Below are 14,316 nucleotides of genomic sequence, written 5' to 3'. Positions count from 1 at the left end.
CATGAAAGGCTTTTCAGGCTTATACCCATTCCTAATAAGGAACTGTTCATCATCACAACTTGTTCTTTCATGGGCTTGAGCTCCTGGGAGATTGTGCAGCCCTCTTTCCCCCAGGAGGTGCCTCTCCACCTCTGGGGTGTACCACACAGGTTGTGTGTGAGGTATGACTGCAGTAGTGCTGCTTGTGCTGGCCCTGGCCCTGGCATTTGATGTGGGCATTGTTAGCAGATTGCTGCGCTGGTCCAAAATCTCATTCAAATAAACAAAGAACTTAGATGTGGGGGTTTTTTTAAAAAAAGTTTAAAATGAAGCTTAATAATTTGGGCCTATAGGATTTCATCAGTGCATAATGCCTGTCTCCAAAATGTGGCTTTAATTATGTGTTTAAAGAGCTCACAGCTTCTCAACACCCACTTGAAAACTTGCAGCTCCAAAAGGGCAGATCTACATGTCTACTTAGTGTGAGCTGGCAGATACTCCCCACTCCCCCAAGAAGGGGATGTGGTTTGAGCAGACAGCACTAAATACTAATCACAGTCAAAAAGATGCAGATCTGGGGAGAAAATGTTCAGTTCAACTTAATGTCAACATTATCTGAAATAACTTGCACTCTTCGGCATCTACATCTGTGTAGTCACTAGGGGACTGCTTGGTTACAAGTGTATTTACACATCCGTCAGCTGAGTCAGTGACCCAACTGCAAAGTGTAGCAATGTAGAAACATTATGTGGATTTGTGATGCTCCCTGGAGGGCTATGCATCCATAAACTAAGATATCAACCAGACAGACACAGGAATTTGGTCAATGTTAATTTTGCTACAATGGTACATGCAAAGGAAAACTCTTCCCATTCTGCTGAGAGCGACACAGTGATGTAGCAAAGCTTAAACATGCCTTATTACACAATATCCCACTTTAGTAGCATCCCAGAGAGGATCACAGATGAAAAGGGCCTGCCCTTCTCTCCAACTGTCTCATCTATCCCTCTCAGGGCCCACCCATTTCTTTTACTCCTTCCTCAGACCTTTCCAGTGTCCCCAGGCCTAGCCCAGTGATTGAGTCAGTGGTGTCTTCCTGAGTCTGAGGACAGCCTAGACAACGAGTCTGAGTGGCATGAACTGTTCCATCCATCTCAGGATGTGTCTACATACAGTATTTCCTACAACTGAACTATATTTCTAAACCCAGTTACTGATCTAAACAAGTGACACTCATCTAAGCACTTTTCTATCAAACTGTGTCCACACTAGGGGGTTGCACCAATTTAATAATGTTGGTTTAGTATCAGTGCAAAAATGAAGTGCACACCAGTGCTTATTTGGCTGTTAACTCTGAGACCGCTTGCTTTCTGAGGATACCCCAACCAAGAGCACCACATCAGAGGACTCTGTGGGAAAGATCCAATGCTGATGCCACTCCATCATGGAGTAGTGTCAGCAGAAGTCTCCCAAACACAGAATGCTGTGTCAGGTGGGTGAGGTTTTCTAAGCCGGACCCCACCTCAAAAGGAACGCAGGGAGCAATGTGGTGGAGAAAGGGGAGTCCTGAGCCTGCCCAAACAGGAGTGCCAGGGTAGCTCCCATGAGCACAGCCCATGACTGAGACTCCCCAAAAAGCATCAGACATTTATATGGATAACAATAACATCCAGAGTTACAATAGTAAGAACTGAAAATACAAGAGTGTTGGAAGAGATATAAACACTCGGGCTTCAGGGTTTAAGACTCCAAATAATGAGAGGTAGAAAAAAAACATAGGGCAAATTATTCTATAAATGCCTTCTGCAGAACTTCTTGTACCTTCCTCTGAAGAATTTCCTACTGGCTGATGTCAGAGATAGAATACTGGACTAGACCGACTACTAGCCTGATCGAGTCTGTCTATTCTTTTGTTTCAGTGGGCAGCTCTTGTGAGGAGTGTGATGAGTTGGACCTCTTAAGGTACCATCTGATGTGCAAAAATACCACTGAGCTCACCTGTTCTGCCAGCCAGGGCACCCTTTTTACCTGTCTTGCTGAGCCAGGCTATTAAGCCTCCTCCAGCATACACACAAGCAGGGCCACACCCAACTGCAGAACAACACAGACAATGAGATTAGCTCTTGGAAGTCTCAGTTTAAGAGACTTGTCCCCACACTCAGGTGTCCACCTCCCTTGGAGTGCAGACCCAAAGGTATATTGTGAAATACGCCTCCTCCCTCAATGTGGAGGAAGGTATGCACAGCCACTTTACACCCCACCCATTATGAATTGCACAAATGGAGTTATATTATAAACAAGGAATGAGTTTATTAACTACAAAAGGTGAATTTTAAGTGGTTAAAGGGGTAGCAAACAAAACAAAGCAGATTACTAAGCAAATAATACAAAATATGCAAACTAAGCTTGTTTCACTAAAGAAATTGGTTACAAATAGTAATTTCTCACCCTAAACATTGTCACAGGTAGATTACAGAAAGTCTTGAAAGGCAACTACACTGGGCTGCAGCTTGAGACTCCAGGTATTTCCACTCTCAGACTAGACGCGCTCCCCGCCTGGGTTCAACCCTTCTCCCCACAGTTCAGTTCTTGTTCCCAGGCATTTCCCAGTGTCTCTTTGGGTGGGGAGGCAGACTAGACCCACGAAGATGTCACTCCCCTACCTTATATAGCTCTGTGTAAGATAGGAATCCTTCATCTCCCAGTGGAAGAACACTGGCATTCCAAGGGGTGGGTCCAGTACCAGGTGGCTCAGACCCATGTCTCTGCAGGGCTGGGGCAGCCATTACTCATTGGCTGTCTGGTACATTCAGTAAATCATAACCTTTCCAATGATATCTCACATGAGCCATCTTGCATAAGGCGTATCTCCATTATGTCATATCCATATCATAAGCATATTTTCATAAAGACTATGGAGTGAAACGCCACAAAGGGGCCCTGTCACCTCCAACCCAAGCAGAGGCAGGGCCACAGTGCAGTGTGAAGCCATGGTGCTGGAGCAGTACCACACAGATTTCCATGTGAGGTATGCCTAGAGATCTGGATTGCTTTGACCTGGCCTTGTCTGTCTGTCTGAAATATCTCTAGCATAGCTGGTAGGTATTTCTAATTCATAGATACTAAGGTCAGAAGGGACCATTCTGATCATCTAGTCTGACCTCCTGCACAGCGCAGGCCACAGAATCTCACCCACCCACTCCTATGAAAACCCTCACCCATGTCTGAGCTATTGAAGTCCTTAAATCATGGTTTAAAGACTTCAAGGAGCAGAGAAGCCTCCCTCAAGTGACCCGTGCCCCATGCTACAGAGGAAGGCGAAAAACCTCCAGGACCTCTCCAATCTGCCCTGGAGGAAAATTCCTTCCCGACCCCAAATATGGCAATCAGCTAAACCCTGAGCATATGGGCAAGATTCACCAGCCAGATACTACAGAAAATTCTTTCCTGGGTAACTCAGATCCCATCCATCTAATATCCCATCTCAGGGGATTTGGCCTATTTACCCTGAATATTTAAAGATCAATTACTTACCAAAATCCCATTATCCCATCATACCATCTCCTCCATAAACTTATCAAGTAGAATCTTAAAACCAGATAGATCTTTTGCTCCCACTGCTTCCCTTGGAAGGCTATTCCAAAACTTCACTCCTCTGATGGTTAAAAACCTTCGTCTGATTTCAAGTCTAAACTTCCTGGTGGCCAGTTTATACCCATTTGTTCTTGTGTCCACATTGGTGCTGAGCTGAAATAATTCCTCTCCCTCTCCTGTATTTATCCCTCTGATATATTTATAGAGAGCAATCATATCTCCCCTCAACCTTCTTTTAGTTAGGCTAAACAAGCCAAGCTCCTTAAGTCTCCTTTCATAAGACAAGTTTTCCATTCCTCGGATCATCCTAGTAGCCCTTCTCTGTACCTGCTCCAGCTTGAATTCATCCTTTTTAAACATGGGAGACCAGAACTGCACACAGTATTCTAGGTGAGGTCTCACCAGTGCCTTATATAACAGTACTAAAACCTCCTTATCCCTACTGGAAATGCCTCTCCTGATGCATCCCAAAACCGCATTAGCTTTTTTCACAGCCATATCACATTGGCAGCTCATAGTCATCCTATGATCAACCAATACTCCAAGGTCCTTCTCCTCTTCCGTTACTTCTAATTGATGCATCCCCAATTTATAACTAAAATTCTTGTTATTAATCCCTAAATGCATAACCTTACACTTCTCACTATTAAATTTCATCCTATTACTATTACTCCAGTTTACAAGGTAATCCAGATCCTCCTGTATAATATCCCGATCCTTCTCCGAATTGGCAATACCTCCCAGCTTTGTATCATCTGCAAACTTTATTAGCACACTCCCACTTTTTGTGCCAAGGTCAGTAATAATTGCCCTGGGCTGGGAGACTTGAACATAGCTGGTTTTGGTTCACAGCAGCTCACCCACTCAGGAGGCATGTAGACACACTCTGTGCCTGTTAGAACTTCTAGCTCACCTTACAGCAGACAAGTGAAAGGTGAGGGTGACTTTTACAATATCTGGATTAGACAAGACTGACGACAGGTACTATGGACCTCTACTACTATTTGAATCAAGGAGCAGCAGTGGATCCAATGGGACTCAGAGGTTGGGAATCATTACGGTAAAAGCTGGACATATACTTCAGCTGAGGGGCAGACACAGCCTTTGGGCATTCCTTTACCTGCTACACCCCACCAATCAGATTCATTTCCCTCTTAGCCAGATTAAATCTAAGCTATTTTTAAAAAGAAACAACACAAAAACCCTACAAAGGAAGAACAGTCTCTGGCTAAACATGCTTGCTTCCCAGTCTGTTCCCTTTAGCTTCCTAGAGTTGGATTGCAATTTAATATTGCTTGGATCAAACTTCTGGGGCCCAATATTAGAGAAGAGGGTGGTCAGCCTCTTTTAGGATCAGTCCCTATATCAACTATATCAGCCTCTGTATTCCCTAGAATGGAATAACTTTGCATTTTATTAAAGAACATCTCTATTCTTTGTCTAGTTGCCTTTCCCATTAACTGTTTCCATATGTATTCTAGTTGCTTTACAAAAATCTCTCCATTCTTGTACTCTCCCATTTATTCTAATGGTGCTAGTTACATATCATATATGTTACAAGAAACCCTGTGGTGAAGACATAAAACATCCTGGAGTGCATTCAACCCCCTAATTTTCTTCCCCCACATTTCTTCACTAATGCCTTTCTCATTAATGAGCAAAAATTCTCTGCCCTCATTATTCCTAATTGCACAAGATCAGTTTTAGAGCTGCATTTCTGTGATTCTATGGGTTTGATTCCCTGTAGAAAGACAATTCTGTGATGAAAACCACAAATGTCAGTTCAGTGGGCCAAACTGTTAAGTTTGTCTTTTTCCAGTGTGTAGATCTGCTGCATCAGCTGAGAGAGAAATTATACCTCCTTGCTTCTGTTATACATTGATAGAGCAACAGTTTGAAGACACATACACATTTCTGAACAGTTGCACCAAAACTGCAAATCATTGTGACTGACAAGTTCCTGTTTGAAAAATGCAGAAATAGTAGCTGAATCGACATATCATGAACTGTGCAATTATTTTTAAGCATCACGTCACTGGGCAACATTTTTTTTCAGGATTTAACTTATGCTAAATGACTTTGAAGTGAAATAATGAGCTGTGAGGCTCATAACATGTTATTAAGAGTTTGAGATTGGGTTTGGCATTTGTGATAGGGTTTGGCAATTCAAATGATCTCTAAGGGAAGAAGGGATATTTCTGAGCTGTTGCACTCTGAATATTTTGAGCCACTGAGAAGATATATATGAGAAGTGAGGGCTGTTTTTGTCTTTAATCCAGGTTCTGACTCTGATGTGCAGTTTGTAAGCTGCTTTGCACTGCAGAGTTGAAATCCTGAAATATCAATGATGTCACCTTCTGCTGCTGTTCTGTAGATGCTACTGCACAGACTCAGTATCAGCTCTGCTATAATTTTGTTAATTCTCTCATTTGGGTTACAGTTTCAGCCAAAACAACATCGATCAGAGATGATACAGCTGCACCATTTTGAAAGATGCCTAAAGCTTCCTGAGACTGGAGCATTATGAAAACTCACAGTACTAAAAACAAGTCTCAGTGTCAGTTTTCAGGAAAATGGATCAGTAAAGTGATCGGCATGGCTCTTTATAGGAGGATTGGTGCAGTCCGTCTTAGGTCTTGTGTAAAATATTTCAGTGAAACCTTCAAATGATGTGCTTTTTTGGTCTTGACTTAATTTCTGAATTTTTTTAACTAGATTTATCATCTAAAAACATAAATAGAGAGAGTTAACAACGGTCGTATCTGATACAGTGTTCACTGATCTCACTAAATGAGAAATGAAGTCTATTTAATCATAAAAGAGAACTGAAGGGTATTAAAACTACTTACCCACCCCAGCACAGGAAGAATTAGTGGTAAAAGCTATTTCTGCCATCATAGATGATGCTTTAACCCTTCAAGTTCCACTCCTCATGCTAAGGCTTTTAATGCTGCCCTGTTGTTTCCGCTGGGATACAGCGTAGGTCAGTCAAAGCCACATGATTGACCCGTTCAGGAGTGTTAAATGTCTAGGGAGCACAGAGCATTAAGTGACAAGACAGTTAATATCCCTGAATTCTGTGGGACCTTTCTTTTTCTCTGAGCCCAGCCTTGTGGCAGTAAAGAGAGCATTTAAAGCTCTTGTGCCTTACTGCTCTATGAGAGTGTGCACAGGATGAATGTACTAAAAGGCTGTATATGGTTATAAAATAATAGGATGAGAGAAAGGGTTATGCCAATGAAATTAAAAACAGCGTTTTTCAACAGGTCTGTTGTGGTATAAGTCACAAGGGTGAGAAAAAAATTCTAAGCTTTGCTGCAGCCAAGATCTGAAATGTAAAAGTGATTTCCTCCTGTATGCACAGGGTTTGTGTGTCTCTCTACTGTGGGAAAATGAACTTTTTTTCAGTCACCCCTGACATCTGACCGCTCAGCTGATCACGAGAACATTGTGGTAAACCACAGCTCAACTTGAAATTATCTTTTTTAGAACACAGTTCCTGTCGAGTTGGATGGCACCTCCTGCATCACCTGCTCTTCAGCTGAAAAGCCCTTCCTTTCTTACCTCTATTTTTTGCTCAGATCTGTATTGATATAGATTGTGCATTTCAAAATCGTTAAAAGAAAAATGCATTGATCTTTAAGGGCCAAATTCTACAGCCCACTGGAACTACCTGTGTGATTAAGTGCAATTCAGCATGAGTAAGGGTGCCAGAAATTTGCCCAAAATAGGCAAAAGACATTTAAAAAATCTTGAAAAGAAGTACACACGGCACCCATTTTGCAATTTGAGCTTGATTTTAAAATGTGATGTATGGAAGCATTAAAGAACTCGCAAGCCAAAACAAACACATCTTTTGAATGTTCCACAGAACAGAGATCAAGCAAGGCTGTGTATATACAATATCCCTGCTGTTGTAAAACCCTTTGATAGTTATGGTATCTTACTTTATGCCTAAGTAAGGGCAGACAAATGTACTAAAAGTGAAAATCTGGGAGGAAACCGTTGTAAATACAGTAGAACCTCAGAGTTACGAACACAGGAGTTACAAACTGACGGGTCAACCACACACCTCATTTGGAACCAAAAGTATGCAATCAGGCAGCATTAGAGAGAGGGGGAAATAGCAAATACAGTACAGTACTATGTTAAATGTAAACTACTAAAAAATAAAGTGAAAACAGCATTTTTTCTTCTGCATAATGAAGTTTCAATGCTGTATTAAGTAAATGTTCAGTTGTTAACTTTTGAAAGGACCATAATGTTTTGTTCAGAGTTACAAGCAACCTCCATTCCCGAGGTCTTTATAACTCTGAGTTTCTACTGTAAACAAATGCCATCTTGTTTCTTACCTGTCTTCTTTTAGGGAATTTATATACACTGTAGCTGAGTTTTAGCCATGGGGTTCTAGATCCCTTGTGAGCTGCCTTACAGCATTGCCCTGGTAGTGCTTCGCAGAACCCGCTCCAGAGTGCTGAAATGTTGAACATCTAGGGGCCCAGTGCACAGAGCTGGCTGTACACCTCAATTTCCAGTCTGTCTGGAAAGGGTTCTGGCCAGAGGTGAAAGTAAGCTGGTCCGATCTGGTTCGGCATAGCGACAAGAGCCAGTATACCGTGCTGGACCAGACCGGCTTCTCCAGGCTGGTGATTTAAAGGGCCCAGGGCTCCCTGCAGCGGCCGGAGCCCCTGGCCCTTTAAATTGCCACCCAAGCCCGGCTGCCAGAGCCCCTGGGCCTGGTTATTTAAAGGCCCACCTCTTCCAGTAGAGGCCACACCTCTTCTGGTAGAGGCCATGCCCCCCTGCTCAGGACTCCAGAGTACTGGTATGTTCTTTAAGTTACTTTCACCCCTGGTTCTGGCCAATAATGCACTGCTCAAGTCTAGTAACTGGAAAATAGGTCAGCTTTTACTGGTCTCTACTCCAAGCAAGCATGGGTCACTTGGGTCATAGCCTATTCCAGCAAATTTCTTCAGCTACAAGAGACACACAAATAAATGGGGGAAAGGGACAGATTAGGAAGGGAAAACAAGAAGACAGAAGAAGGAGAGAGGATCATTCTTTGTCATTTTCTGTCTAGCACATTTAATTTAAATTCCCAAACTTTCTTGACCTTTTTCCTCAGTCACCAAGCTAAATAAAATGTCTCGGTCCTGCAGCCAGGCCAGCAGACTGAAGGTCAGCATGTGAAGCAGAACACAGCTGCCAATTATTTTTGCTACAGGCAATGACTTTTCCTTAACACTTGATTCCACTACTGAAGAGAGCAGATAATGTGTGTAGCTGTCTCAGATTGTTGGAGAAAACAAATGACTTGCAATTACTGAACAGTTCAGATACAAAGAGATGGACCTGCAGATGTTCTTTTTCCAGCAGGTCAGTGATGTGTCACCATAATAGCTACTGGTCTTGTAAAATTACCACCTCTTTATTGGGACACTGTGTGGCAGTTTAAGTCCAAAACCCAGGTTTTCAGTATTGCCAACTTTTGCCATTTTGTATTTAGTGCCTTCTTTAAAGTTCCAGTTCCTGGAGTCATGCTGTTATGTGCAAATCTCAGCTTCTTTTGCTTTTTTTTTTTTAAAGGAAATGTTCAGTCCTCGTTATCTGGGAGAAAGGCTTGAAAACATGCACCCTTCAGGCTCAGAAAACAGAAGGCAAATAAAAAGAATCCCTTGATCTCTTGATTTTTAAGCCAATCTCTCAGCTTTGGGAGTCCTGAGTCAGGATTTTTTAATACTTGCTGTTGGCAGTACCTGGTTTTTCAATAGTTAAGTAAGCCTAATTCCCACCACCACCCCCCAAAAGGGGGGGGGTTACAAAACATAATAGGGACTGGAAATATTTTCAGGATATTTTGTCAGTCAAAATCATTTGTTTTCTCTACATATTCCCCTATGATGTTTCCAATCCCACCATGACAGGGCTTGGGTAGTGAGTTGGAACCAGAAAGTGAAACAGAAAATGAAACGGACCTTTGTGTTCCTTTAATACTGTAGTTCAATGGCTAGTGTGTCCTATAACAACAATGAATTGTGTTTTGTTTTTAAGTTTTAATTGAAAAGGATAGGACTAACTACTGTGCTTCAGATCCCTGCTGTGATTTCACTCCATGCACTTTAGGGCACGTCTGTGGTCCTATCTCTTGAGAAACAACTACCACTTGTCCCAAACTGGGCTTCATGCAGCCCTGGGATATCACAAATTCCACTAGTAGAACCCATAGCTGAGGATGCTGGTAGCAGTAATTACACATGGAAATGATTTTCAGTAGCTTAATGTCTCCTTTGGAGAGTTGGTTGTGAATGGCTGGTGCTGGCTGAGGAGAAGGCATAGCCCGAGCATCTGAGTGATGCACTCATTATCTGCACACCACTAGACAGCAGCCATTGGAAAGGCACCTGTGCCTTGTTACCCTTCAAAGCTACTCTCCCAAGTCAGAACACTCAAGGATGGGACCAGTGCAAATACCCACCAGCCTGCCCCTATGAAATTAATTCCCCCATCCACCACACACAGAGAAGGTAGGGATTGTCCACCTCCCTCTTGCCAGTCTGAGGCCAGTTGAGAGCCAGCCCACACCCTGGATAGTAGCCACAGGGCTGTTCTAAACTGGATTTTGCCAGTATGGCCCCAAAGGCAACAGTCCACCACAAGAAATAGCCAGAGTGCAGAGGTGTTCCAGTCATGCCCCTTCCATGGCCATTCCCCCCACACACACTTCCTACACTGGAGCCAGTTGCCTTCAGGCTGACTATACCAGCTGTTAGCCAGCCAAGAATTCTCCTATGCTACAGGCTCTCCCTGTAGCCAGTTGAGCGTGTTTTAATAATCTGCCTTTATGTTGCTCAAACAGTACATTCCCTGACATCTAGTTGCACCCATTTACTGACACATTACTTACAAGTTGGCATTACTTGCACATTAGTAAGTGGGTGCAGGTAGATGTCAGGGAGTGTAACACATATTGCCATATACATCGCCTCTGAAGTTTGCCCGAGCTGTACAGATTAATTACATAAAATGGGCTGCCTTTGAACAGTATATAAGTAAATTATTTTCTGCACATGAAAGATCAGATAAAAAAGCAGGTGTATGAACAAATTGTTCTTTTTACATTGCAACAAACTGGAGTCTTTTTCCCACACAGGTTTACACTCTGAGTTTATAATGTGCTCTGGGTATTCTTCAGTGTGATGGGAAAACTTGAAGAGTAGAAGAGCTGTTTTTCCTTCTGCAAAGGAGAAGGGGGAATATTCATTTCTCTCCAGTGAAAGCTCTGCCTTCATTGTCCCTGCAATGGAAGAAGTAGTCCAATCCCTATCTAAAGAAGGGGGTGCAAATCTGGCTGTAAACTGAGTACATCAGCAGTACAGTGAATCGCTCAGAAAGTGGTGGGAATTTACAGACAACTAATGCTCTAACAAAAGTAAGAGACAACTTTCCAGACATTATGAAAACAACAAGAATAGCAATAATTGAGAGGGCTAAGAGAAGGGATGACATCACTCAACTGCAGTTGAAGTAATGCACGCAAGAGCAGAGCGTACTGCCGAGATGTCTGCTCTACAGCTGTAATTTTAGGAGCTGCTTCAGATTTGTGTTATGTGATTCTGCTGCAGTGTTTACACTAAAGTCTACATTTTATTAAGTTTAGAATAGAAGTACAGAGTTATGAAAACAGCCAGGGAAAAGAAAGACGAAACTAGACCCCTTTATTAGTCAGAAGAGATTCCCTGCTGTTTCAGTGACAATGACAGTATCCATTGTAGGGCAGAAAATTTTTCTCAAGTGACTTGAAAAGATTTTAGCTCTACTGTGGTTAACCCATCAGAGGCCTCTTCCTGTAGCTCAGAGGACAGCAAGATTCAACATGTGCTGGCCATTTGGGGAACAGATTCATAATGAACAGATAAGATTTCAGGAGGCCACAGAGACTTAAAAAAGTAACCTTCTGACACTAATTTAGCAATTATTTTTTCCCTTTTTGTTTTATACATGGAAAAAGTTTTTTATACCAAATATTAATGAGCTTGGAGAGCTATTATGTCTCACTGATTTGATTTTAAAAAGCTTTATGTAAAAGTATTAATTTATTGAGTTGATTTGTAAGATCCTTAGAGAGCAGTTCTATGATGGAAAAAGGGCTATAAAAATGAAACCTTCTTACCCAGTAGATCTGCTCTTCATGGTGTATTCAGGATCATATCTGCTTACTTTAGTGACAAAAGTACGTTGTTGCTTCTTTTGACTCCTGTTAGCCCTACAGACCCAAATAGCTATGGGAGAGTGAGCTGGAGTTCATTCTGGTTCTCACACTGTTGACAAACTTCTGTGTTAAGTTCCAGGGTCAGCTTCTATCTACAAACAAGGATTTTTCACAAGTATAACTGAGGGCAGAGTTGGACATCTAGATTTGTTATGACACCTTCATGCTGATGCATGAACACACCCCATAGACTATCACACCCCATAATGAGCCCTTATTCTCTATTCCAGCCAAGCTACAGTCAGCAAAGGAATGGAATGCTGGTACAAGCTGGATTTACTTTGCCCCCTTCATATTGTGGGACCATTCTGGGTCCTGCCTCGCCCCTGGCATAAGTTAAGGACTGGCACTGGTCTGTAGGGGCTGTTGCGGTAGCCACTCCTAAGATGCCCCTTTCCCCACAGCCATACCTTGACATGCCTCCTATTCTGGTGATTACAAGGTGGTTAACGTAGAGCCAAGGATGCTAGCTTCACATGCTCCAAGGACGTGCCTACACTAGAGGTATTGTTTCAGCCCTTTTACATTACTGGTGCAGCATAAAGGAGAAATGGAGACTCAGGCCCAACATCCTGAAATTCACTTTGGAAGTCACTGAAGGAAATAAATATACTCATGAGACCATTTCCAGACCCTTTACAGAGCAGGGCCATACTCTAAGGAGAAGAAGCTCCTCAGCCAAGCCAATCAGAAAGAGACTCTCTGTGGCTTATTACAAGTACATGACAGCCAACTGCTCTTTTCTTACATGTAAAAGGTCAACAAAGAGAATCTCACAATATTATTGATAAGGTATTAAAAAATGTCTACATCTATTGTACATTTTGTTAAACCTGTTTTGCTATTACTGCTGACACCTTCTTGACTCAAACTGTTCTGCTATGGAACCCACTGGGTAGGTCTAGTAATACTCCCATTTCAGGAATTACTACTTTAGGTTCATCTACTAACACTGTGAATAAAGTTAAATATGTACCTCTTTTAATACTTAAGTAATAATCCTCCAACCAGACCTTCTAACTGCAGATGCCCCAAACATTAATAAATTAATGCTCACAGCATCCCTGTGAGGTAGGTACTATTATTCTCTTTTGGCAGATTGGGAAATGGAAGCAGAGATATTAACAAAATTACACAACAAGCCTATGGCAGACCCAGGAGCATAGCTCAGAGCTCCTGACTCCCTAATCACTGCTTTAATCGCCGATTTTGTAGTTGTAGTAGTAGTATTTAACATGTATATTGCTGTAGGCATCTAAGGGCTGCAACCAGGTTAGGGCCGCATTGCACTAGGCTATGCACACACATAATAATGGCAGTCTCAGCCCCCAAAACTGCTCCTTCCTGTCTTGAAGACTTTAAATAAAAATCACTGAGTGATGAAATTCTAGAGCCAAATACTATTCTTGGCTGGACATCTCCATGGGGCTGGTGCACACATTCAAGAATGTGAGCTCTCAGTGACTGTCTTTTTGTTCTGTTTCTACAGCAATGGGACCTTGGTTCATGACTGAGGCTCCTAGGTGCTACAGTAATACAAATAATAGCAAAATGTCCCCTTTTCTGTGTAGGGGGTCATAGCCTGCTCTCCTTTGGATACCAAGACCACTCATGATTAGACTACTCATGATTCACATGCTTAGACTACTCATGAAATTGCTTCTGCCTGCTAAGATGTCCATATCCAGGGCTAAGCCAACCTTCCGAATTGCACTAGGAAAAAAAATTTAAATACAAAGTTAGGATATTTTGACAAATTCTGAGCCATTTCACCCACAATGTAAAATCAAGTAAAGGGAATTTAGTCCCAATTCATACTGTTAAAAATCTGGGAGGCATTAAAGATCAGCTCGTATCTTTTTAGCCACAGCTGGCACCAGAAGGATAAGCTGGAGGCATGCTGCAACAGGAGCCCCAGGAAGGATTCCTGCTGCTGACTCAGTCAGAATTCCTCCTGAGGGAGCATACCACCCTTCCGTGATTTTATTTGTTTTTGGAAATGGTCCCATGTGCACTCCCTACCATACCAAGTGAACTCAGTCAGGGGCTATGGAGGAGGAATGAGATCATAGCCCAACTGTTGCTCCATCTCTCTTTCCTTCTTCCCAAAAGGTTAACTTCACACAGGCCTAGTCAAGAGCAGAGCTTGCATTCCCCAGTGGGATGGTTTCTAGCCATTGCCCATAGTGGGAAAAGGCCAGTAGTCCACCTTGCATCCTCTCAACCACCCATGGAAGGCCAAACACAAACTATCCCTAAGCTAAGAATCTTGACTTGTCTTGGGGAGCATTTCTAATCCCCCTTGGAGCTCTTTTGCCACCTTTCCCATATATCCTCTACTTAGCAGTACTCTCAACTGCTGCATTGCCCTCCTAGTATTGGATGACAATATAGTCCTGTCAGGCTCTAAGGATCAGATTCTCAAAGGTATTTAGGTGTTTAACCCCTTCTGAAAGCAAGGGGACTTAGTGACT

Source organism: Dermochelys coriacea, chromosome 7, assembly GCF_009764565.3.
Source record: "Dermochelys coriacea isolate rDerCor1 chromosome 7, rDerCor1.pri.v4, whole genome shotgun sequence".
NCBI classification, from domain to species: Eukaryota; Metazoa; Chordata; order Testudines; family Dermochelyidae; genus Dermochelys; species Dermochelys coriacea.
This window is presented reverse-complemented; position numbering follows the sequence as displayed.